This window comes from Mytilus californianus, unplaced genomic scaffold, assembly GCF_021869535.1.
Source record: "Mytilus californianus isolate M0D057914Y unplaced genomic scaffold, xbMytCali1.0.p SCAF_2, whole genome shotgun sequence".
In the NCBI taxonomy this organism is placed as follows: Eukaryota; Metazoa; Mollusca; class Bivalvia; order Mytilida; family Mytilidae; genus Mytilus; species Mytilus californianus.
This window is the reverse complement of record NW_026262668.1, coordinates 25,665,758-25,693,645: the sequence shown is the minus strand read 5'-3', so window position 1 is coordinate 25,693,645 and position 27,888 is coordinate 25,665,758. Positions and strand designations below refer to the sequence as shown.

Genomic DNA, 27,888 nt, shown 5'->3' with positions numbered 1-27,888 from the left:
ACAAAATTTCCTCACAGGAAAAAGAATTTCCTCAAAGGAAAGTTGAATGCAGCAAATTTCCTCAAAGGAAAATTGAATGCAGCAAATTTCCTCATAGGAAATAGAATTTCCTCACAGGAAACATTTATGCAGCAAATTTCCTAAGGGAAATCTTTTCCATTAGGGAAATTTGATTTCCCTTGAGGAAAACAACTTTTCCTCTGAGGAAATTTGTAAAAAAAGGGGCATAACTTTTTTAACAGTGGTGCTAGAGCCAAATTTTTTTTAGTTTTTAGGACAAATATCAAGGAACCAATACCAACCAAGTTATCAACTTCATTTTGACCTTACTCCAAAAATTAAGGTGACAACTTTTGCACTCAGAGGAATTGCAAACTTGTCCCAGAGACTGTTCGTTGTTAAATGTCATACATCAATTTAAAACGTACACATAAACTTATTGTTAAACTAAATGTTTAAGTTGTTTTGACATTATGTTCTAACGATGTGCGGCTATGCCGCTGTTCCAGGCTAGAAAGATGTTTGATCGCACATAGGTATGTTAACTAGTGAGACGCTTATGGTCATCAGAAGAAAGAGAGATTAAAGATACCCAAGTGATATACAAACTCACAAGTCAAAATCAAACTAGCAACGCCATGACAAAAAAGCAACGCCCCCCCCCCCCCCCCCCCCCAATGAAATATTACCAGATGAGGCTGTGTAGGATTTCATTATCCCCTTTAGAAGTTATCTCCCTTTTATTGGTTTTTTTCGACATGCCCCCCCCCCCCCCCCTCGTTGTTTTTAAAGATATCATGACTTTATTTGGACAATAGGTAGATCTCATCATCATGTTTTACCATATGAGGCTGCGTAGGATTTCGTCATCCCCTTTGAAAGTTATGTCCCCTTATAGCAATTTCTTTTATTTGCATTTTTTTTAAAACGTATTAGAGATAGAATCGAATTGAAAACGGCAGCATGTACAGGAACAGATGGCAATGTTAATAAACATAAACAATTATTTTGATATCAACCCTTATAAGGAGTTATTTCCCTTCAAAAATTATACACAATTTTTTTTAAATTCTATTTTGAGAACCGGAAGTTGCAGAGACTTGGGGCCTTCACCAATAATCTTTAATTCATGTGACCTTTAATTTGCACCAAGGTCAAAGGTCACTGAGTGCATAAAAATTTACGCTGCAATTTCAAGCTTACATATTTAGAAAACCATAAGCGTTTGCTGCGCACATACTGTGTATAAAATGTTCCTCTCGATGAGCTCAAAACTGTCCGACCGTCTGTTCAAAAGTTGCAACGAGATACATTTTATACACAGTATGCATGCAGCAAACTCTTATCGTTTTCTTAATATGTAAGCTTGAAATTGCAGCGTAAATTTGTTTTGCACTCAGTGACCTTTGACCTTGGGTGCAACTTAAAGGTAACATGAATTGAGATTATTGGTGAAGGCCCCAAGTCTCTACGACTTCCGGTTCTCGAAATAGAATTTTTCAAAAAATGTGTATAATTTTTAAAGGGAAATAACTCCTTATAAGGGATGATAACAAATTCATTGTTTATGTTTATTAACATTGCCATCTGTTCTTGTTGATGCTCCAATTTTCAATTCGATTTTATCTCTAATACTTTTTAAGAAAAATGCAAATTAAAGAAATTGCTTTAAGCGGATATAACTCGCAAAGGGGATGATGAAATCCTACGCAGCCTCATATGGTAATACATAATGATGAGATCTACTTATTGTTTCAATAAGGTCATGATATCTTTAAAAACAACGAGGGTGGCCATGTCGAAAAAAAACAATAAAAGGGAGATAACTTCTAAAGGGGATGATGAAATCCTTACACAGCCTCATCTGGTAATACTTCATGATGAGGTCTATCGATGGTCCATATTTGGTTCTGATAACTCCAATAGAAACAAGGGAAAGCCATGTCAAAAAAATGCTGGAAGAAAAAAAAAAAACTAGTATCTCAATTGTTTGTAAAACAATTGAAAGGTCTTTCCTGTAAAAGTGATGTTTTTGTAATATACTCTTTAAGACCTTTCATTTGATAAACGACAAGCATACCTTCTGAAAATTTTCACTTTTTACACTAAATGACCCCATCCGCCTAAATATTTGATATCGGAAGTGTAATATATGTAATGTAGACTTGAGGATCTTTCATATGATATGCGACAACGCCATGTTCTTGAAAGTTTGATTTTTGCACTTAATAACCCCATCTACCTCATTTTTGGAGGACAGGAATTTGATATTTGAAATTTACACATTATGACCTTTCATTTGATATACAACAACCTTACCTTAGAAGACAATTTATTTTCTGCACTCAATGACCCCACCCAACCCATTTTTTGGGGACGTCAATTTGATATTTGAAATGTACGTTTTATTGACTTTCATTTGATATGCGACAACCTAACCATCTGAGAAGTTTGAATTTTTTGCACTAAATTACCCCACCCTTCCCACTGGGATGAAAAAGGGGTTTAGAATTTTCATTTTTGAGTAGAGCTCATTAAGATCTTCAATTTGATATATCAAATGACCTCATTTGGCAAAGTGCCAAAGATGATGCAATATCATTTGTATAAATAGAACTTATGAAACTTACAAGGTCAATGCAAAACATGAAAATTTCAAATTGATTTTTTGGGTTTTTTTTTTCATTGAATGTTTTTGGTATTTGGTCAAACATATAACCATGTTAAATTCTTCAATTTCTGATCATTTCAAGTGGGAACTGTTGTTGATTCAGAAATACTTGCCGCTGCTTGCAAAATTTCAAATCGATTATCTCTAAAACGACAACAGATATCTCAAATCTGTTAAAAGTAAAATGATCTACAGTAAAAGGACAACATTGTAGAAAAAAAATGGGACAATTCCGAAGTTCATCAAGGTCACAATGAATCATCAAATATATGATGCACTACCAAACTTGAAAACCGGAAGTTGTAGAGACATAAGACTATCACCATTCAACTCAGGACCATATTGACCTTTCAAATATTACAAGGTTAAGGTCATAGTACACTTTGAAGGTCAAGGTAAAATTTCATCATGACCTGACATTGACCTCAAATTGAAGGTCTTAAATTACTGATAATTTTTGCACTTTATAGTAGGTTGATATATGTTACCTTTAAAAAGATATACACACAATACTATACTTTTAAGAATGTTCCTCTAGACGAGCTTTACATATAATACATTAAATTCAAAACTGTCCGACCGTCTGTTCAAAAGTTACGACGAGATGATTCTTAAAAGTATAATATTGTGTGTATATCTTTTTAAAGGTAACAGATATCAACTACTATAAATTGCAAAAGTGATCAGTATTTTAAGACCTTCAATTTGAGGTCAATGTCAGGTCATGATGAAATTTTACCTTGACCTTCAAAGTGTATAATGACCTTGATCTTGTGATATTTGAAAGGTCAAGTGGTCCTGAGTTGAATGGTGGTAGTCCCATGTCTCTACGACTTCCGGTTCTCAAGTTTGGTATTGCATCATATATTTGATGATTCATTGTGACCTTGATGAACTTTGGAATTGTCCCATTTTTTTTCTACAATGTTGTCTTTTAACTGCAGATTATTTATCATTTAACAGATTTGAGATATCTATTGTTGTTATAGAGATAATGCAGTTTGAAATTTTGCGAGCGGAGCATGTATTTCTGAATCAACAACAGTTTCCACCTGAAATGTCAGAAATTGAAGAGTTTAACATGGTTATATGTTTGACTTATTACCAAAAACTTTCAATGAAAAACGAAAAAAAAAAACAATTTGAAATTTTCATCTTTTACATTGACTTTGTAAGTTTCATAAGTTCTATTTATATAATTGATATTGCATCATTTTTGACACTTGCCAAATGCGGTCATTATGTATATCAAATTGAACGCCTAAATGTGCTCTACTCAAAAATGAAAATTTTAAACCCCTTTTTCATCCCAGTGGGATGGGTGGGGTCATTTAGTGCAAAGATTTCAAACTTCCCAGACGGTTAGGTTGTCGCATATCAAATGAAAGTCTATAAAGAGTACATTTCAAATATCAAATTGATGTCTCCCAAAAATGGATTGGGTGGGGTCATTAAGTGCAAAAAATTAAATGTCTCATAAGGTAAGGTTGTTTTATATTAAATGAAAGGTCATAATGTGTACATTTCAAATATCAAATTGATGTCTCCCAAAAATGGGTTGGGTGGGGTCATTGAGTGCAAAAAATAAAATGTCTCATAAGGTAAGGTTGTTTTATATTTAATGAAAGGTCATAATGTGTACATTTCAAAAACAAAATTCCTCTCCTCCAAAAATGAGTTAGATGGGGTTAGTAAGTGCAAAAATCAAACTTTCTAGAAGATGGTGTTGTCGCATAGCAAATGAAAGGTCATCAAGTCTACATTACAAATATCGTACTTACGATCTAGAAAATTAAGTGGATAGGGTCATTAAGTGCAAAAAGTGAAAAGTTTCAGAAGCTATGCTTGTCGCATTTCAAATGAAAGGTCGTAAAGAGTGCATTACAAATATCAGACTTTAACTGGAAAGACATTTCAATTGTTTTACAAACAATTGAGATACTAGTTGATATGGATATTATTGTAAATCAACTGCTTACAAAACTTTAATTTTTTCGAAATATTTAGGATTTTCTACCCTTTCAAGAAAAGATTACCATGGCTGTGTTTAGCAATACCTTTCGGAATTTTTGGTCCTCTGTGCTCTTTAACTTCGTGCTTTTGTTGTGAACGGAGTGCGCGTCTGGATTCCAGGGTTTAGTCCTCGTACCTGTGAGGAGTTTATTAATAATACATAATACACAGACACGTACCAATTATCAGGTTGTATTTGTGTATTTTGCATGATAGAAACAAGTGTTTTCTTTGTTTCACCAGCAAACTGAGGATGACTTGTTCAGTTCGGGTCATACTTGTCAACGTCGGTTTATTAATTATGACGTCAGTGATATGTCCGGGTGAAAGTTATCAGGGCCGGGTTAACGTATTTGACGTCACAAAGCCGTGATATGCAATTTTATTAACAGCTGAGCAGAGTGATACAGACAGCGGGACGGCCGATAAGCAATTTTATTTAGAGTAAAGCAGACTGGTACAGACAGTGGTACGACCGATAAATAGTGCAATCATTTCTTAAAATACTGCGAAACATTTCATTTTGATTAATTAAGTGGTATTGCCATAAAGTGCGTTTTAAAAGTAATTTGTATTAGGTTTAAGATTGATTTTCAAGTATTGTGACGTCAAGCATCACTGAATAAACATTAATGCACGAAACAGGTTAAACCGTATACCTTTATAGGTACCAAATTTATGACGTAAAACAATGAGTTTTGATTTATTTGAAATATACGACCATCTGCACTGTAAGAACAATGTACTACGTGATGGATATTGGACTGATCAATCTATGTTCATATTACATTATATTTTTTTGGTTTTGTTACTACAAATTATCCCTTTACCATGTTTACGACTTTTTTGTAAAAATAATAACATGAAATATATATTAGTCATTTGTGATACACTAAAAGTATCTGTGTATCAAACAAATATTTCAAATGAAATAATCTTCTACACAATGAAAGGTAAGATAGTCAATTTTTGTATAATTTTGAAGGGCCAAAATTAGTTATTTTCAAATTAAGTATAATTTAGTAGGACATCAAATGTGTTAACTCGTCGACTTACTGAACCTGGTTTTACTCTTTTTTGAGTTCATGCAATTCCCGCAGTTTCTGTTTGTTAACGCTTTATTTGTCTCTTTCTAATCGAATTCCGAGATTTAAAGTCGCCTTCATTTACCAACGGAATTTAATGTGTGAATTCTTTTCATCTGATATTAACTGCAGTTCGAAAACTTTATGGTTCTAAAGAAAAAAATCTAAAGAAATAGAAATAAATGTTTCTGATTTTTTGTTTTTGAAAAGAAAATCGTCCATTTTTTATTTCGCAAATTTAAAGTAAATCGCAGACTCGGAATTGACGTTTTAGAAAGATTTTCAAGGGCCAAAGCTAGTAATTTCAAAATTAAGTATAATTTAGAAGAAAATATGTAAGGTTGATCGATTTACCAACGGAATTTAATGTGTCAAATCCTGATATCAACTTACAACTCTTACAACTGCAGTCCAAAAGCTTTAAACTAGAAGAGAATAAAAAACAATCAGAAAAAAATGTTTTGGGTAATATGTTAAACAAAAACGGCGTCCTTGATAGTTTCGAAATGTCAATCGCTGATTGGCAAAGAAAGAAAGACTACCAGGGGAACAGTCGCAATTCTTAATCAAATATCATAATGGGAAAGGTAAAATCGTATCGTTTAACGTTTGTCAAAAAGTTTAATTCTCAGCCAACTTCATTGTCAATTTCTAGATGTAAGTCAAGATATGATGCAGGCTTTACTGCATTTAGTATCTTTTATTTCAAATTCGATATGATAGGTGCCATCAGCATAGTCTTAAAACCAGGAATGATTTACTGATGACATTATATAGTAGAACCTAAATTTAAAGAATTTAACTATAAAATAAGAATAAAAGGTTAATAATGGCTCCTTTTTATTCTTGCAAAGCTCTTGTATGGAATGTACTTCAGGTCGCCACGTAAAAGGGACACAGTTGGTTCCCTTAGGACTAATGATTGTCTACGGGGAAATACATCTCCAAAATTTAATGTAAATATACGCGCTCGGTTGGAATTAGGACGCTATTTCCATGTATCATATATATTTTGTCAACACCTTCACCTGTGTTAATATATCTACTTCGAAGCATTGAATTTTAATTGATCATATTCAAAACGGAATAAACTGTTGAAAGAATTCCATACATATCGTAAAGAAAAACGGTGTATACAACTGTATTGATATGACATTAAATCGATATAGTGATGAAGTTAAGAATTATTCCAAAATCAAACGTTACGAAATCTAATAACTAATACTCGTAAACTGTTAATCATAAAACAATGAATTCCTTAATCATGTATTTTTAAGATTATAGTTTGAAAAAGACAGATATATCGTTTGCTAGCACAGAGTTTAAATGGCGGGTTAAACAGAACATTAAACAAAGTTGAGCTTTCCCTTAACAATGAAGATTGTCTACGGGAAAACACATCTTCAAAATGGAGTGTACATTTACGCGCTTGGTCGGAATTTGGACGTTAATACCTATGCTCCGTAGTGGAAGATTTTTTTGTGATAATATGAATGAAATATTTGCCTTTGGACGTTAAGCAAACTCAGACGCTTTATAGCTTTTAATCGATTTTACCACTGACATTATCTGACTGATTTCTTTTTCGTTAATAAGCTTTCCGACGTTTGTCGAAGCGAACCATTCGTACTATCTGTTTTGTCTTTATTACTTTTTTCATGTATCATGTATGTTTTGTCAACACCTTTACCTGTGTTAATATGTCTACTTTTGCATTCCCAGTGCAACGGTTTCAACATGGGGGGCAGGATCTGACTACGCTTCCGTAATACCCTAAATCACACAGGGTTTTGGTAGGGTTGCTAAGACATTAATTTTCTATAAAGAATTGTCGGTTCTTTTGTTTGTATTTACGGCGTCTTTCATTTTTCCTTTTTTTTTTATTGTTTTCTCTTTGACTTTAGTGACTTTTGCTTCTTTACCAGGAAATTAGTAAAACAAAATAAATAGTTTAAATATCAAGTCTATACGCATTAACCACCTTTACACATTCAGAAATGTGTTTCGTCTATATTTTGTATACTACGATATAGCATAGTGTTAGACTTGATTAATGTCTTAGAAATATTTTAGAATACTAATTTTAACTAGTACTCGTTTGAAGTTTTATTTTGTAGTTTTTATGACATATCTTTGATGTTACCAACAAGTAATTGTAGAAAAATAAAAACAACACGTTGTAAATTTCATGCGTCCGAAATGTGTATTACGCAATGTGAGTTTTATTTTGTCAATACAAGCATGAAAACATTTTAAGTGTATTGATCCGTCTTAAAATGATGTTCACTGGTTATTTACTGACATGTAATTGTTGTAAAAGCTGTTTATTTACATGATTTATGAACACCGAAAACAGATCATTAGAATGTTTTCACATGTTTCGTCCTATTTGGTTTTATTATGTAATATTGTGTATAAAAACATAATTTTATAACAAAAAAACTGTCCTTTGAAACATTGAATTCTAATAAAGAAGCTGTTCAGCTAAGAATCATGCAAGGGGTGATACATCTACAGTGTAGGATATGTATCTGCTATACTTAAATTGATTCGACTTGAGGCAGAATTTATATAAATGACAATCAGCACACAAAAATCCAAGATGTTGCTATGGAAACAGCTCTACCTAGCAACAAGGTGTTAAATGGTCTTAAAAACTTTAAATTTGTATTGTTTTTTTCAAATCAAAATAATACAGTAATGATAAACTGTTTAGAAAAATATACTAAATGTTACAATCTACAATGTTCAATTAAAATAGGAAACATTTGAAAAGACGGATGAAAGCAAGGCAACTTGGTTACCATGGCAAGCAAATCATCAAATATTTCATGTTGGAAAAAAATAAAATATTTGACGTTTTCAAACTTGATTATCTCCCTAGAACAGGGTATTAGAATTATTTTGTTTGATCATACTATTGCAGTTGACTCTTGTGTAAAACATATCAAAAATGAAAATATGTAGCCTGGTAAATTTTTTTTTAAATGTTGATCATGTCTTAACGTCTTTTACAATATTTATGCACTCTTTTCTAAATAATAATATAAATAAGCTTCCTGTACACAACATTATTCAATTTTTAGTACTAGTTTAATGTGAATAATGCTTTTATACAATTTTCAAAGACCTATTTTTGGCCCCAAAATATAGCAGTTTTACAAAATTGTTAAAATGTAAACATTAAGCTATTTATTGGAAAGTAGAATACTTCTGCTACATAAACATGGGCTGTTTTTGACAATACAATGCACATATATCGGGTACTAGCATTATTAAGTCATGCTAAATTACTGAAATCTTCACAATTTTAGCATTTGAGTTAAATTTTAGACGGTTTTCGTCTTAAATGGAAGTGGCCGCATTTGTGTTCATTCTAAATATTTAAATGGAAGTTGTATTTGATGATAATACATAACATATATAAAGATTGAGAATGAACACGGATGCGGCCACTTTCATTTTTGACAAAAAACCATATGAAAAGTGACATATTATGGCATATTTGATAGATTTTTCATATATGACCTTGAATTTGAGCGTCTTAAATGACTAAATCAGTTCAAATCTTTCACATAAACTAATTGAATCGACTGAAGTAGACACTCAAGTGTTTAAAAAGTGTCCAAAATCTTTCATCAGATGAACCTGAATTTTGAGGCCAAAATCGGCCCTTACCGGACCTACTCCTTTGAAGCATAGGCATAGATAATTTTTATGAAAATGGAGATTTTAAGGTAAATTTGATCCGTTTTTGATCAGCTTGTTTAAAAAACAATCCATCTTGAGATTTATGAAGACACATAATTAAGTAGAATGTTACTTAATTTTGCTAATCTATTCAACAGTGTGAATTTTTTAAAAGGTGGTTCGGAAAACGAGCATGTGTTTACCACGTAAGAAACGATTGCCTATATTTTAATTCATCAGTACGCCGACGTGTCAGAGAGCACCTTTTTGCATTATAAAAGGGAACGATAAATAATTCATACAAGTGGGAGGTTAAGCTAGCTAAAGAACCAGGTTTAACCTACCATTGAATAATGTCTGTACCAAGTCAGAAATCAGAGGCAGATCCTAAATTTTCTTAAAAAAAGCGGGGGGGGGGGGGGGGGGGGGGGGGGGGGGGGGTACGAAATTACAGAAAACGAAATATATACCGTCAAGCTAAGTGAATGCTAACACTTCTTTTTTTTATATTTTGTGCCTAAACATTATATAGTTCTCAATCAAAGGGGCATACACCATCTACGCAACTGGTTACAAATACCTATAAAATAAGACATACAACATGTACAATGTTGAATATAATGTACATGAAAGTAAAAAACATTATTACATATCATTTAAGATAAAATATTCATTTTTGTTAAAAGATCAGGATTATTCTTGATCTTTAATCAGTAAAAACAATAGGTTGTTATTACATGTACATACAAATTGATAAAATTTTATCACATTTAGAAAGGTGGTTCTCTGTATTTAGTCATGTAAATCATGTACATGGTCATAGAAAATCTAATACAATTTCAATCAATTTTGTAAAGCAGTTCTATATCATTCCCAAACTGTCAGAGACATTATCATGACAATACACCCTCACTTTATGTAAATAATATTCGGAAGGGGTATAAAAACTTTTTAAATTAGCCAGAACATTTCTATTTTTACAACCATTAAAGATTGCTTCAATGTTGTTGCCTTAGTGGGTGTGTAGCAGTATAGGTAATAAATTTCAAATATAGGCAATTGCATGTTCATGTACATTATTCAGAATATCGGGCCTTTAACAGAATAAACAAATCACTTTATTGAAAATATTTTTAAATGGGGAAAAAGGGCGGTTGAGGTACATTTGTAGTTATTATTTGGTTTTTTTTTCTGGAGGGAGTACATTTGTTGCTATACATGTGGGTGTCAGAAGGGGTAAAACAGATATGTGTAAGATACTAACTTTATGAAAAATGATTTTAAAATGTGTTTTAACAAGTGAAATACAAAACAGAATTGATCAGTGAATAATGTACATGTTCAAATTTATGTTTACTGATTTTTTCATTTGATGGTGCCAAAGGGACTTCATCGTCCAAGAAAAGAAAATTAACAAAAGCGAACGAAAAAATGTCCCTTTGTCGTAAATTTTAGTGTAGAGTTCGCGTGTAAAACTGAAATCAATAAATATAGGAAAGGACAGTTATAACCGTTTATAATTGATTTTTTTAAAGTAAGTTCCTTTGGGTATATTTTGGCAGTATATTGAGAAAATTCTTGATTATTTAGCGAGAAAATGTCATCAAGATAACAGTAAGTGCAGGTTGAATTTATCAATAAAATGCAATTTAGACGGGTCCTTAGTCATTTTAGTCATATTTTTGTCTACTCCCCCATGTTTTAAAGAGGTACTTGTTTTGTAAACATGTATTGGCAATAACAGTGAGCATCGATTCGACTTCATTTACAAAAACATAGTCTCTTGGATTTTTAAAGATAAATCATAGAAAATAGGGGGGAGGGAGTGGTGATGTAAAAGTAATACGTACACTGTTATATTATTACAATGGACCCCTGATGGGTGTTTATATCATTTGATTACATTTTCTCAATATAAATCTATCCTTCACAGGAGAATAATGAATTTACATTCAATTAAAACATGTATAAGTATTACAATTACTTACATGTACATGTACCATTACTCCATGGTCCATCTTGGTCTTCCTGTTTTGCTGACTGGTTACTTCTCTAATCGCTCTCCCTATTCAACTGGGTAGAGGGTGAATACACTGTTTTCCCTTTTTTTCTGATGGAAAGGGCACACAGCCAAAAGAAAGATTAGTATTGAAAAAAAGCCACACATGGCGTAGCGACGACATACAAAAACGTCCTCACAAGTTATGCCATGCTTGCTCATTGTAAAATTTCCCTTTGTCATGTTGGTACTACAATGTATAGACATTTCTAATTCAGTTTTCGTAAATGATTTACAATGTGTATGTGTTGCAGTCTTATTGTCTGACTGGCTGGTCTTCTGGGGAGATCGCTGATAAAGTCCTGATAAATTGAAAACTACTAGTACAACCAATGGAATTCTCCTTGAGAAATCAACATGTCACTGGAAAAGTTATGAAAAGACTTGTCTTTGTCTAAACAATTAAAAAATATCTCCACATCATGCACAGTATCTTCTCATAAGGGATATGAACGCCCGTTACGGTAAAACGACACAAAAATGTGTAATATCAAATGAAACATACCAGCCTAAAAAGTGAGTAAATGTAAAGATTGCAGTTCAGGGTAAATGAAGAGTAATATAGTTTGTATACTATTTATTCCTTTTTGTTGAATATGAACCACTAGTCTGTATTGTCATAAAAAGAACTAATCAAAAATGGTTCAAAAATGTTTTAATTCCATTTAGAAAATGACCTTGAATATGTTTTAGTCACATGGCAACTGTTTTTATGTGTGAGGGACTTATATTTCATAGAAAGAGTTATCTTTCTTAGATCATGTTTACTCTAAAATAAAACCAAATTTACTCAAAACCAGTATAAGGCTACATATTTCATTTTATCATATTTGTTAAAGAAAATTATTCTCTTTAGTTTGGATTTAACAATTTTCCTTAAATCATCCGGCCTTTGTAGAAAATAGTGAAATTTCTAGACTAGAATAAGTGGGGAAAGTTCATATTTTCAAAACATTCAATATAGTACCAAGACAAATATACTGTGTTGAATGGTCTAATATTACAAAGTCAGTACTAATTTTACAAGACCTTGCAATACAAAAAGTATAGTAAATTTCTGTGATACACTGTGTATTACTATCTCATCATTTTGCATGTTTCTTAGCCAGACTGCTACTTAATCATATTCAAAAAAGAACAAACTGTTGAAAGAACTAAACTTCTAAATTCCATAGTCGTAAACAAAAACGGTGAATAAAACTGTAATGAATTTACATAAAATCGATTTTAAAGGGGCATTAGCTGTCAAATTCAAGTTCATCGATTTGATTCAAAATCTCATATTTGATTTATAACCTACTAAAACGTATATTCAACTTACAAAAAGTCTAGACGCCATCTTATTAACCAACGAGGTGACCCCCGAGGACTGCCAACGGTCATATAACCCGATATAAACATAAATATAGATATAAATAAATAGCGAACACGTGCAGTTGGATTTTTCTAGGTCTGTTTGATTTCATGTTATAGATTAAACAAATATGTTAATCTTCGTTTTTACCTGTATAAGAATGAATATTTTGTGGATCGAATCAGTCATTCAAATGATTTATCCTTGTTACATTTTCAATGTTGACATTCTTATCCTTTTAATAGCTGAACATAGGTAACCTATCTCTAGCTAAGGAGTTGAATAAAAGGTCACTTGAAAACGGATTCAATGAGGTCGAATTATTAACTTGCAAGTGAATAATTCATCAGCGATATTTCTTAGCTTATTTTGACAAAATTGAACCAAACTGGCTGCTAAAAGCGAATTATTATTTCAATATTTCACTTTCATTAATGATTGAACAAACAAAAAACAAATCTTATTTTTTTTTATATCTCGTAGCTAATGCCCCTTTAATGATAAAGTTATTAATTATTCCATAATAAAACGTTATGAAATATAAATACAATAACTGGCAAACTGTTAATCATAACACAATGAAATCCGTAATCGTGTACAAACGGGATCAGATACAGGACAGATATATCGTTTGCTAGCACACAATTAAAAGGGCGGGTTCAACAGAACATTAAACAAAACTGAGCTTTGCCTTATGGATTAACGCTGAAAATTTAATTCTTGGTTGGTAGATTTACCTAATTTATGAGAGGTAAATTTACTAACAAGACATATAAATTTTAAATCATTCCAGTACCGACGCACCGGCTACAGGATGGATTGGACACTCGGAGAACGAAAGTATTCAAGTAGCGGTGCTAACTTTAGAAAAAACAACGATAAAATAAGCACATACGCATCTTACTGTAAACAAAACGTGTTACTCAAACCACTTATATTAGTCACATTGGAGAATTAAAAGCATTAAACCAAAAGAGCTTATATATAAATGTTAATTGATAAGAAAACAATCCTCCAAGTCACCGTTGACTAATTGAGCTGTAGTTTTAGTGCAATTACATACCTTGATTAATTGAGTGATTGGTGTTTAACGCCACTTTCAGCCCCATTACCTATTTCGTGGTGGTCATTTTTTATGGGTAGAGGAAGTCGTAGTGACCGGAGAGAACCACCGACCTTCTGTAGGAAAACTGACAATCCTAGTCAATTAAGATTGGAGTCGATTTCACCTGCCACGTGCAGGGTTCGCACTCACAACCTCAGTGTTGAAAATGCAGAAATACACCCTTTTGTCATGCCACTAGAGGATCGTGGCTACTTACGTTGCTAGAATGAACATCACGGAGAGCAGCGGATTCAACCGAGTGAGTAGGATAAAACTAAAATTCATAACAAGTTGTTTTCTTCAAAAAAGAAATGCAATCGTGAACCTACATGCCGGTTTGGTACATGTATATAAGATCAGATAATTGTTAAATAAAGATGTATAATTTTACTTCATTTTTTATATAAGATGTAGACACACTGCTGTTCAATAATGGGTATAATTTTCTCAAAGAAATTATTCCTCTCTCTCCCATTCCTCTCTTTTACAATAGATAACATTAAAACGTGCCAAATAGGAGACAACCACTGTATGTTTCATTTTGAGGTGCTGATTTGGGAATATGAGGTAGCTTCCTGGATATAGTCGACATTTAAATATGAAAACAGTCTTTCTGTGAAGAAAACAAATGAATCATGATTATTTGTTTTTGTAGCCAGTTTGAAAATAGTTCAAAACCCTAAGCTATATTCTTATTTGTTAATTCCGAACTAAAACCGTTTTGGAAAACCAATAACACTGGTTTATATGGTTTGGTCATTGGCTATCATATTCAAGATATGCTCGATCTCAATTTATTTATACACAAGGCAACACACTCCAATCAGGTTTTTACAGTAGAAATAGTTTGAAACCTCAGCTTTATACTTAAATCAGTTTGTTCAAACAAATCTCACTTTTTCATTTCATAACTTGGCCTTTTCCAAATTAGCCAAAATATAATGAAGTTGTTTATCTCTAGATCTTCTTGTTATACGATTGTGTGACAGACAGAAGGAAGCAGGAATAACTGTGCCAATTTAGTATAGCTCATGTCCAGTACGCTATTTAAAAATCCGGTTTTTGCGATCGCATCTCCGTTGAATACGGAAATTGATTTTGAGTAAATAAAAAACATTTGTTTCTTAGTTGTGCTATTTTTTGCGTATGAATACAAACGTTAAGAAATCGTCCTATTGTGTTACCAAAAACGTTCCAAGCCTCTGTCAACTAGACCCTTTAAATTCGCTTATGAATAGAGATTGCCTCAACTCCTTGAAAACACATTGACGGAATTCCCAGAAGAATCTTGCACTGATTCTTCTTTAGGTGGGACATGACGTTGTCCACCAGCTACTTCAACTTTAAGTCTGATTGTGTGTGTGTTGGGGAGGGGGTCACCTATCACAAAGAATATCACTCAGTGTGTCTGTAAATCGTTTCATGTCTATAGTATTATTTTAAGGACTCAAACGCATATTTATTTATGAACTGTTTCAATATGACAAATAATTTTTGCTTTTAACGCACCTAAGAGGCGCCTTTAAATTTCATCGTAATTTCCAGGGTTAACTTGCATTTCTAAATAAGATTTAGTATGGTTTCTTTATTTAAAAAGGGAGATGTTGCATGAATGCCAAAGAGACAACTCTCCACTAGGGACTAAATGACGTAGAAGTTTACAACTCAGTACATGTCACCGTACGGCCTTCAAAAATTAGCAAAATCCGCAAAGTAAGCTATAAAAGGCTTTGAAATGACAAATGTAAAACAATTCATACGAGAAAACTAACTGCCTGATGCCATTGAGTTGTCTTATTATTGCTTTCGTTTCCTTATTTTTATTTTGATAAAAAAGTAAAACCTTAATTACTATAAGTAGAAATTCATTACTAGTATCTTAACTCTGACTGTATCTATCATCACTCAGTCTCTATAAAACTAGACATTCGTTATTTTATCTCTGACCCTGTATTAGAATTTCATCACTGCTATTACATATGCATAATATCTGACATCACAGACTTCACGCCCAAACATTTTATTATTCTTTCAGAATCGTCATCATACCTCTAAAAATATGTTTATAACTTTAAAAATATAATGTTTCGTTGTTGCATCTTATATCTGTATTTTAAACATCTCAACGATTCTGAGGTTCAGTTTGCTTTTCTATATTTTTTTTCTAGTTAACTACTTTTGTAGGATATCAATCAGCCTCGATTAACACTTATCTCTATAGCAACTGTAGAACACCAATACATATTCATTAGATGAATTAATTACCTATTACGTAGGTTGGCATAGAAAAGAACAGATGTATTCCGAAAAAAAACAGTAGGCACTTCCGGTATTCCGAAAGACTACAAAAACTATCAATAAGGTTCATGCAAAAATTAGTATACTTACTTCCGTGTCTATGACACATACTACTAGGTATGGCCAAAACAAAACAAAAGCATATTATTCAGTTGCAGACAACTGTACTAGTAAGAACATCTCATGTTGTGTATATTTTGGTACTATCGCTATTTGACCTTATATACTTTGATTTTTGGTATATCAATGAAGATGATGTATGTATAACGTAAAAAAACATAAACTTGAAGATTCTCATATCGGTTGAAACTAAATTCATAAAAAATGTAAAATTTGTTATCATGGTTATTGCTTAAAACGTTTGATACGTTAGAATTTCTAAAATTGGACAGTTGGAATACTCCAGCATGTGCTTTCCCCAGCTGCTTGACGTCTCTTCAGCAAAATCTGCCAATATTGTCTGAGTTTGTAATTTTTTCAAAATTTACTGTTCTTGAGAACTGATATTTTTTCTTTTACCGATAAAGGTTTAATATTTGCGCTTTTGGCAATACTTTTTGCCGAAAGTGCAAATGGAACTAGAGTCCTGATGAGACCTTATAAGAGGATACAAATGTGTCCAGATGGCAATGTTCCAGATCAAGTTTTTCCAGATCAAGATCGAATCGCATGTAAACCTGGACCTGGGCCTGGCAAAAATGTTAAGTGCAAAATCTTCCGTAAGTATTTGATTTAGACGAATACTTCATTATGCATTAACGATTTCAACTTTGAAACTTAAATGTAGAATAAATTGTAAAAAAAAAATCTGCAAATGTATAATCAAACTATTATTGAAATAAAGAGTAAATGAAAGAAAACACTTTGTTCACCAGTCTTTTAACTCCATATCCTTATTTTTTCAAAGTAATGATAGTGATGATTAATACATAAGATTTCCTGGTTTCTAAATTTTAATATTATATAATAAATATTTTTTTAATATTCAAGAATCAGCGATTAATCCTGAAACACACAAATTGTTCAAATGTTACTTGTATACAATGAAAAAATATTTGGTTTTAATTTTAGGTCAATATATAGATTCCTGATTTTTAACATTTTTTTTTATTTTTGCGGCTCATAAAGATATGTGTTATATTTGACGTTTTATTTTGGTAGATTCCACGGTGAGCAATTTTTTTCAGTGTCCTAAATATGGTTACTATAGTGGCTGGTTCCACCTAGGTTTGAAACGAATGCTAAAATGTTGTAGAGAGCCAGGTAAATATATAATATTCTTAATAAGGATGTACTTAGTTGAAATTAAAAAAATCTAAAATTTGAAATTGATACTATAAGTCAAAAGAGCATTAGTTAAGGAACAAAATAAGCTAAAAATATATTTTCGGGATATTTAATTTTTTTTTAATGGCGGGAAAAGGCTGACTCAGACTTTTATCTTATATTTGCATTGGTATTTTTTGGGTCTCAAATCGAAAGAAAAGAAATCTAGAATCTGCTTAAATTTTGGTAAATGACCTTTTATGAGCTATTGAAGTTTTATATGAAAAAAAAATGGGTGCTATGGGGCAAAATATTTTACCCTGTATAGTAGGAAAAAAACCAAGGAGTTCGATCATCTGACAAAAACTCCTTAACCTGACCTAAGTACATCCTTAACAAACATGCATAAATCAAATCAATGTATTTCATTCCTTCACGTATTCTAATGACATGGCAACGATTCTTTTTACTTAATGTTCAGTAAAACAAGATTATTTGCAGATGGATATGTTGTTGCAATGTTATCGTACATGTACATTGTTTTGTAAAATAATATTTTCTACACTCGCTACACATATACTGAGAACATTCAAGCTACAATCGTTGACAAGACGCTAGTGTTCAACAAACTAATGATTTTTATAGCACTATATGACACCAAATGTTGAAAACTGGTTCTAGAAATCTGGTGATATTTTGAATATTTGGTCTTTAAAATTATCAGGATATGTCTACCATTAATTTCCAAGTACGTCAAACTTAATCAAATAAGATCTGAAACGCGATTTACGGGTCTGCAAGCATTTTATTGCGTATAAATTAAATGATCTTGGAACCACATTATAAAGGCGAACATGTCAAGCCTCCAAAACCATTTACATATTTGTATATCTATATATAAATTAAAGATGCCCGAACCTTTTTCCTGTGTTATTTGAAGAGTTATATTTTCATTTATAGTCTAACAACTGGAAGGAAACACAAAGATAATCATGAAGCTACCAATTATACAAAAATATTTAATAATTCAGTCAGGATGACGAAAGCATGAATTGGTATTGTATTTTGTATAGACGGGAACGGGATGAAATGCTATCAAACATTTAGGCACATGTATTACGCGAGTGGTTAAGGTTTTTTTTCCGTACTTGAAATTTACATTACATGTGTTTTTGCAAAATTGTATTGTCATACTACTAGGGGGTGTTAACGACATTGACTACCCATGAGGGTCTCGTACGGTCGGCTATAAATTTTCATGAAATATCATAGAAGTTGTGTTTCACACGTCAAGGAAAGAAAGTCGAATGCTTGATATAAAACTGCAACCAATTGGACTGACGTCAATAGACTGAATACACAAAATAAGAAAATCACATGGTCTAAATGTTAATTATTTTATTTGACAAGATTTTGTACGGCACAACTATTTACCAGCAGGCTATAATGCAGTCTCGAGGTCAATTTCTAATATCAAGCAAACAGTCAAAACTTTTTTCGTTTAATTGGAATGAACAAAAGATTCCGAACATATATTACACACTGCAGAATAAGTCAAAATGTTTTATTTTTTCATTTTGCTGTGTGTATTGGAAGCACTTTTATGATTAATCAATTCCAAGGAACGTTAAAGCTGAGTTCCAAGAGTTTAAAGAACCAAATGTGTATAAAGGTAGCATTACCAAAAGGAATAAAAACAGCTAAAGTTACATGAACCATGTAATCATGTAGTGAAAGTCAAGTATCGTATCGATGTTTATGTTTAAACATTTTAGTTCTTTAATAAAATTGAACTTTTACTAAAATATCTTTAGGAATACAGTACTCCCTAAAAGATTGCAGACTTGTTTATAATGACAAACTTCCACAAGGACGGATTTTTAGAGTAGATAAAGGGAAGTTCATGACCACATCTTGGTCTCCTGATGGCGGGTTTGTATTAACGTAGTCACAATCGTTCGGGCCTTTAAAATATCCTATATATCTGTTAGGGAAAAGAATGATAACTCTAGTTTTACAAAACTATGTGAATATATAATAAATAATTCAAGGCTTTCATCAGTTCCTTATGTTCTCTAAATATATATTACATGTATAAACGGTATGTTCTAAGCGTAAGGAGAGTAGTAAAATATAACCACATTATGTAGCTCAAGTTTAAACCTGGAATATAATTTGACATTCTTTGACTTCAGGGGTTGCAACCCATACAAAGCTATACAAAGCTGATCCTAACACATAGCACAGGAAAGGATTACCTTAGCTGTGTTTGGCAATAACTTTTCGGGTCCTCAATGCTCTTCAACTTCGTACTTTATTTGGCCTTTTTAACTTTTTTTTTATTTGAACGTCACTGGTGAGTCTTTTGTGGACGAATCCTGGCATCTATGATGAGTTTATTCTTAACCTTAACCTTAACCATACACATACCTAAAACTTTCACTAGCTCTAATCCTAAACGCAAATTGAACCAGGGGTCCGATGGTTGGTTCTCGCCCGTCTATTTTGGCATTCTCCTTGTAAATGATTAAAAAGATCTAGAATCAAACTTGCAGAAGTAAAAATTAGTCGACTACTGAAGATATATCAGCCATTGTTACTGAAAGTTCATTACATAAAAAAAAAAAATAGTATAGAGGCTTCATTAATGTTATCTATCGTTTCAAAATGAACACAAAAAAGATAGAGCCGATAAACGTACGTCCGAAATCGTAGAATAAGAATACAATAATAAATGAAAACAACACGTTAAATAATTTCATGCGTCCGAAGCTCTTTCTGGATTTACCTTCATCAGGAACGCTCAAAGCCGAATATTTGAAAGCCTAGGATGTATATGACCCGAAATAGTTGTAGAGCTATATGACAAACAAATACCTTAAAAAATAGTCAAATCTATCAACGGTCAACTTTGCCTGAGGGAGTTGAAACCCTAGTTTCTTTATAATTTCAAAATTTATAAACGGGCAATTTTAGAAAGGTTTGTTATAAATCATGTAGTACCCAAGTACTGACTACTAAGCTGATGATACTCTCGGGACTGGCAGTCCACCAGCAGAGGTATCGACCCAGTGCTGTAAAAAATGAAAACAACACGTTAGAGAATTTCATCCGTCCAAAGAGCTTTTCTGGATTTACCTTCATCAGAAAGGATGATTTGTAGGATCTTTTCAAAACACTGAAAGTGAACTGAATCAAATTACCTAAATGGCTTTAAATTTACGCACAAGTGAATTTTGGGGGACAGATAACTGTCGCATAAGCAGTAATATTCACGTTTAAAATCAATTGTCTATATGAGATCAAGATTTGTCTTTTCAGGGTTACATGGTTTAGCTATCAGTGCGCATATAACACAAGTCCTCCAATCAGCTATAAGAACTTTTTCAAACCACCTGGTAACTGGTAAATGTGTCAGCTTGAAAAATAAATGTAAAAGTTATCGTATAACTTAATAATGCTGACTTTGTTGTAACTTAATATATATAGGACGAGGTTAGAAAAAAGAATAACTCTCTTATTTTTTTTATTTTTTTTTTTGTAACGACCTTTCCATATAAATCATGGGAAAAAAAAAGATCATTGCAGTGTTGACAGAACTCTTCTGAGATATAAAGAGTGCAAATGTTTCTACACAGTTGAATTGGTAAAGATCCATATGTTTAAATTTGTATAATATTAGATTTCATATTCATAGATGTTTAACATAATAATAATAATACTTTATTTCCCAAAGCAATACACCTTTTAGGCATATTACAACATTTACATCATTCGTAAGATATTTTGTAAAATAATCTCATCAACGTAAAGTTTCCACAATGAAAATCGAAATCTGTAAATGTATTTTTTAATGATATTAGCTCTGAATATTTATCATTCTTTAAAGTGAAGCTGTTCGGTGCGCTGATATTAAGAATAGTTTAAACAAATTCCTTTAAAGTTTTGTAAAAAGAAAGTTTCGAAATCTGTAACAAGCGATTATCTAAATCCCCACTGGAAGGCCTCTGACAGACTGTGTGAGCATAAAATCATTGTTATCGATAGCCGATGACAAAGAAGTTAAAGGTGAATAATTCAGTATTATTAACAAAATACGTGTTGCTGTTGTCCATACTGTCACGGTTTTAATTCTATGATAGCGACAATGTATATATAACATAATTCATTTGTATAAACTCAAAATTGACATTTGGCGTCTGAGCAGCAGTTTGAAGGCAATTGCAAGAAACGTGAATAATGCAGAAAATTAATTCCAAGAACAAAATTACCTTGAACATTGCAAAACGATTCAAATAATTTACCATCAACATCGGTGAACGTTGTAGCACAGTTTTATTTTTTAATTTGATATATAACATGCGTTTTATCTCACCGTGACTTTGAGATGAAGCAGATCAATAACTATGGGTAGACAATTTTCGTGTATTAATATACCATATACTTTCGTTTCCATTAAATTTGGTAAAATGACGTCGAATATATTCGTTTTGATTATGCCTAAAGACTAATCACTGAATGAATGTCATATAACAAACAAATTCTGGCGAAGAAAAAATAGTTATTGGCAAATTAATTGAACATTCAGGACAAATTGAAACAATCATTAAAATAGGAAAAGAATAAGAAAGCCTCTAAAATAATATTGACGAAAGGGATCAATCCTTTGTGTAAGATCTATCATTCAGACTAAATAAAAATTGAAATATTAATGGAAAAATTAAATTGCTTTCATCATTGAAGAAAAAATGTTTCTTTATAGAATTAAAGAATCTTGTTAATTATCATTTTCTAAATATTGATAGTAGATTTAATCATACAAAATCGTTTTAAAAATATTTGTACTGAAAAATAAATTCAGCATTGTCAGTACTTTTTATTAAAGATTTCAACAGTAATATGCCTATGAACGGTCCATAAAACGGACGTCTCTTAGAAATGGTTTATAAACCCATCGAAACAATGTACATGTATACTCTGATTATAAAGAGCTATTGGTTTGCTTTTAATCTCAACTGCACGCCAAGCGATAAATGTATGGCATTTATAATGATAACGAAAGAAAGACATGGTTTTTGGAGCTTTAGGGACTATTTCAATCTGCAAAAGGCGCAAAAAAAAGTGAAATGACCATGCCATTATAAGGACCTAAGCTTACACAACCCGATGATCATTGATACAAAATTAATGGGTGTCAAGTATTCACACGTTTAAAGCCATAACAGTACAAGTTTATAAAATTGACTGTGTCACAGTCAGCTTTTCAGCTCGACAATGAATTGTACAGTACGAAAGTAAAATTGCGTCATCCAAGATGGTCAATATTCATTTATTTCATTATAAAGTAGATTTAGATAAATGTGAATTCTATTGATTTCTACTAAAACCATTAAATCGTCTTGGTATCCAGATTTCAATAAAACGCAACGTAAATGATTCGAACTGAGCATTTCTATTGAGTGTGGATTCGCATAGTGGCTGATGCATACATATCAGGAAACGCTTACCCTGTTGGGGCACGTGTGTCCCTCGATATTTCACGAGATTTGAACATCGGTAAACTATTGTTGCTTTTTTTTTTGTACTTCAAAAGTAACTACAACAACACAATTTACTGCCAAGTCACAACAAAGTAACTTTTCAGAGACGAAAAAAAAGTGTTTAGATTCCAGAGTATATAATCTTTTTAAAGTAAAAGAAAATAATTCGGATCTTTACTGTTTTTGTTTTTTTTTTTTTGTTATATAATATACATTTTATATTTTCTGTTTTTTTTTCTTTATTAACTGTACATATTACGTTAACTGTTTCTTAATTGCTACCACTAAAATGCTTTCGAAAGAGGAACATAGTAATAATGCTTAAGATACACAAGAGGGGGGATTGAGTACCCCGGCTGATGTAAATTTGTCTGAAAAGAAGTCAAGGATATCGTCAATAGTTGTCATTCTCCATATTTATGTCGATTGAGAATTTGATGTGGAAGTCGGTTATTTGGTTGTCTGTTTTGATCATATTAACAACACACCTATACTTAGGGGCGATTGAAAAGCTTACCATCCACACTTAGATTTGGTTTATTGAACAGGCCGTACGTATACCTACGGCGACTTTTAACTGTCTTCTTTATTAACCACTGATGTTGAGTAATTGACGTATACTCCACATTTCCTGGTATTCTATAAGTTATTAGTAATTCAATTTAGTGAAACGTTTTTTTAAAAAGACAAAAGAACTGTTAAACTGTATAAACAATTAAATCATATGAATAGTTAGCGCCCTCTGTATCTGTTCCTGTTTCTGTTCCTCATACAGACTCGACACTGGCAACGTCCTCGGGCTTTTCTTTCACAAATTCCTGTACAACCTGCACAAGTGCGTCTTAAAACTCTTCTCAGTCTTCCGCATATCACCTTCAGCTTAAGGCGGGTTTTTCGAAAACAGTTGCTGCAATAGAAGAATAAATTATTTTATAAGAGGTCAACCATATAACCATAAGGGGTATGTCCTTTTTCTTCCGACACTCCCCCCCCCCCCCCCCCCCCCCCCTAAAAAAACATGTAAGATAGTGATCCTTAAGCAGGGAAACAGTGATGATATTGTAAACTCCTTAATGTGATATAAAAGTTTCAACAACCTCTTTTTGTGTCCCGCGATATCCCATCTCCAACTCGTCGTCGTTGTACATTAAATTTTGTACTTATCAGTGAGAGTGTCATAGTAAGATTATTTACTTTTTGCACTTTTAAAGTCAATCCATTTTCTTTTCCTTCAACACTTCGCTACAGATCACAACAGAAAACAAAATCCCCATCACTTCTATCTAACATTAAATGTTGTGTGCTTTCTACAGTATCTGAGGTAACAGGTTCGTGTCACTTAATGACATCTTTTGAAGATAAAACACGTAAAACGCGTATAAAAAGCCTAAACGCACATTTAGAATAATTGTAAATATCTTCATATGAATTGTTGATTTACCAGAAAAGTTAACAGTTCAGTTTTTGAAATATATAACTGTTACATGTATGCCCATAACAAATTTCCAGTTCGTCTTTTTGTCTATACGGTATGCCGTAATTACGATAAATGTTTGTTTTTCAATGTTGCCCTAGTCGGCATCCGTATATTTACAGCAAAAGAATAAAATAATGCATAAAAAAGAGAACAGGAAACACAAAAAATACTAACTACAGACGCCCGACTACTCCGAAAAAAAATTCCCAAAAACTAACAACAACCAACATTTTTTCGTGGTCCAGATACTAGGCCAAATTTGTACGAGCACACAACGTGGTGCGGTAGAACCTGTTTGCCTGCACACAACGTGGTGCGGTAGAACCTGTTTACCTGCACACAAACCTCATTATTTGCCTATCTACATCATATGTCGAACAAAGAATACGACGGCATATATACTAGTCAACAAAAGTAACGATACACAAGTTTGAACTCCAATTTATCATAAAATATAATAAATAGGAAAAACTGTTAAATTACCTAAGAAAAAACATTCATTTGCAAAGCAAATGCATATGATTAAAAGAATCTGACCAAATTTGAAAGTGAGAAAATACCGTGTTATTGAACACAGGGGTCAAATTTATTTAGCGGAAAATGATGACAAAAGTCGGTACTTAATTTCGAAGATATGAATTAAGTATACAAATATCTGCAAAGGCATTCAAAATTTTAAGCAGACCATGTTTAAGTTTAGAGTTTTAAGTTCTTATATCGATTTTTGAATTTTTGGGTGAAAATACGATTTTTGAAATAACAAAAATTGCAACAACAAAAAATCGCATATTTGCCTTAAATCAATGGTTTTGATAAGAAAAAAACACTCTGTAAATATAAGACCAATTGGGCAATTATTTACCTTGGTACAGTGTATCCAATTTTATTATATATGGAAAATACATTGCCTTGTATCGTTTCTTTTGTTGACTAGTATAGTTTGGAAAGCAGAGTTAAAGTTTGCTCGCTATTACATGAAAGTAGCCAGAGGTACTGGTTAAAGATGTCCTACTCTTTTATTTATCATAATATGGTATCATTATAATTTTTTTTACCTTGAATGCATGTACAAAATAATAATAAAACTGCTCGCCCCCAACCTTTTTCTGTAGTTTCCTGATTTGATATTACACCAACTTCGAATCAATATAGTAATATACACTGATGGTCCGTTGAAAAGGTGAACACCTAGGGTTTTTAGGGTTGACAATTTTGGAAATTTATCGCTAATAAGGGGCCGCAATTGTTTTTTTTTATATATATACAAAACATTTTAGACAAAAACCATCTGAAAATCGACGTTTCACGACCTACAACACGATGAAGCTACGATTATTTCGACGTTTTGTGGAATTATTTTCACCTAGTACACCACTTTGAATGATGTATACCGTTAAAACGAAGTCGGTGACCAAATTATTTCTATATCATTAAAACGGAAATTTCTGTACCAACAACATATTGTTTTTTAAGAAAAATATATGGAATAAAAATTGGAAATTTGATGATTTTAAGACAAATTTAAGAACGTTTTTCACCGTTTTTTGTGCTTTCTATACAAATGTACACTTATTTTGAAAGAATTCAATCATAATATTTCTGAGAAAAAAAAGATAAATGCATTATGTTTTTGATTTTCAGTTAAAGTTCAACGAGCCAAAATTTTAAGAAAATCGGTGATATAGCCTATTTATTGTAACTTGAGTTTAAACGCATGCGATACAGTTTTATTCCCACCATGAATTTTTGGCGAACAGAAGCTATTTTTCACATAGTCAATTTAGATAATTAATAAAAAAATATATCTTCATGTAGTACTTTTAGAGATGAATGGGGTCGAAATTGTAGACATTTACTAAAATTTAGATTTCTTTGATATTTCTATCCTATGGACAGACATATCTTAATTTTTTGTTTCAAAGACAAACACAAGCGGATTTTTGTAAAAGAATTTGGAATATTTTCTTTACATAAGTAGTGCTCTAAATATGCGTAAACAATATCGTGGAAATAGTTCCTTTTTATTATATTTTCATAATTTTAGAAAAAAAGCCGGCATTTATTGCTGTATATTTATCTAATTTAACAACAAATCATCGTTGATTTGTTCATAAAAATTGGTAAAAATAATCTTCATACATAATCAAGCCAAATGTCAATTTCAAAAAGAGAGGTCTATGCACTCGTTTTCAAGCTAGTGGTTAAAATCAGTCGAAAATGCATCTTTATCCGATATGTCACATATTGACGTCGCGAAAAATAACAGTTTACGGTAGCAACGTTATGACCTCTCCTGTAATTTGTAACTGTATCGTATGCCCTTAAATAGTATGTATACTTACTATTGATATGAAGGTCAATACGAAGAAAGCCAACTTGAGATGTAAAGAATCCATGGTGTATTTGAAAATTATGGTTCAATAAGTCGTTAACTTAATGAATTTGGTGCTTCGGACCCTCCTTAATTCGTTTCTAGTAAACGAAAGATGAACATTTTACAAGACTGTCATCTCTTTCGAAAGAACTAAATTGCACTGAATTTGAAAAATAGTATGTCGATCCTGTCGTAAATTTGCTTGATTTTTAGGGTGTATTCTTTGTGTGATAAAGTTTGTACGTATAATTATGCATCATAAACGAGAATAAAAGGAGATTTGAAGTATACGACAATGACACAGAAACCCAACAACACAAAACCAATGAAAAAAAGCAAAAAAACAAACGACAAATAGAGGCGATCCTGTATGATCATCATGATCGTGAAAATAGTACGTTTTTTTAATTGTAGTATTACATGTACGTTATAAATTATTTATTAAACAGTTTTCATTAAAAGACCTGCATCATTTTCCTCCAAATTGCATATTGAATAAAACATGTAAAAGTATGCATTGAGAAGTAATCCTTTATCAAACATCCCCCTTTTTGCTAGTGTACAATATAAGTCTTACCTTAGAAATGTTTTACATTCAAATAAAACAGTTAAATGTAATACTGAATATAATTTCAACTGCGCTATTTACATTTTTATATGAGATCAACTGAAGTGGTCACTTAAAAACAAACTTTCCAAAAATGCTATACATAGCGGGAAATACTTTCAAGAAATGCTTTTTACTGTACATCATGTAACTGTACTTGTTGCCACCGATTGGGGATCTCTGATAACTAACTAATCGGACGTTGATTCTTGCTGCCATCTCTTAACCAAACAATTTCTAACAATTCGCCATTATGTGTATCCCTGTTAACAGTATCTCCATAAGACAAAAACACATAATTTGAAGGGCTTCCAAGATAAGAATACATTTAAGAACTACGAAAGCCGAC

General features: G+C 32.1%; 2 long non-coding RNA genes across 3 annotated transcripts in view; one reads left to right on the top strand and one right to left on the bottom strand.

The window, feature by feature from the left end:
* LOC127729569 (uncharacterized) overlaps positions 1 to 20,999 on the top strand; it is a 91,776-nt gene extending 70,777 nt beyond the window's left edge. Inside the window, exons 2-5 of one of the 2 annotated variants that reach the window (XR_007994714.1) lie at positions 16,803 to 16,994; positions 17,437 to 17,538; positions 19,356 to 19,473; positions 20,863 to 20,999. This is a non-coding gene — a long non-coding RNA (uncharacterized LOC127729569). The remainder of the gene's footprint in view (positions 1 to 16,802; positions 16,995 to 17,436; positions 17,539 to 19,355; positions 19,474 to 20,862) is intronic. The other variant, XR_007994715.1, reaches the window with a different exon arrangement.
* LOC127729564 (uncharacterized) overlaps positions 1 to 27,547 on the bottom strand; it is a 72,511-nt gene extending 44,964 nt beyond the window's left edge. Inside the window, exon 1 of the long non-coding RNA XR_007994703.1 lies at positions 27,510 to 27,547. This is a non-coding gene — a long non-coding RNA (uncharacterized LOC127729564). The remainder of the gene's footprint in view (positions 1 to 27,509) is intronic.
* Positions 27,548 to 27,888: the final 341 nt, after the last annotated feature.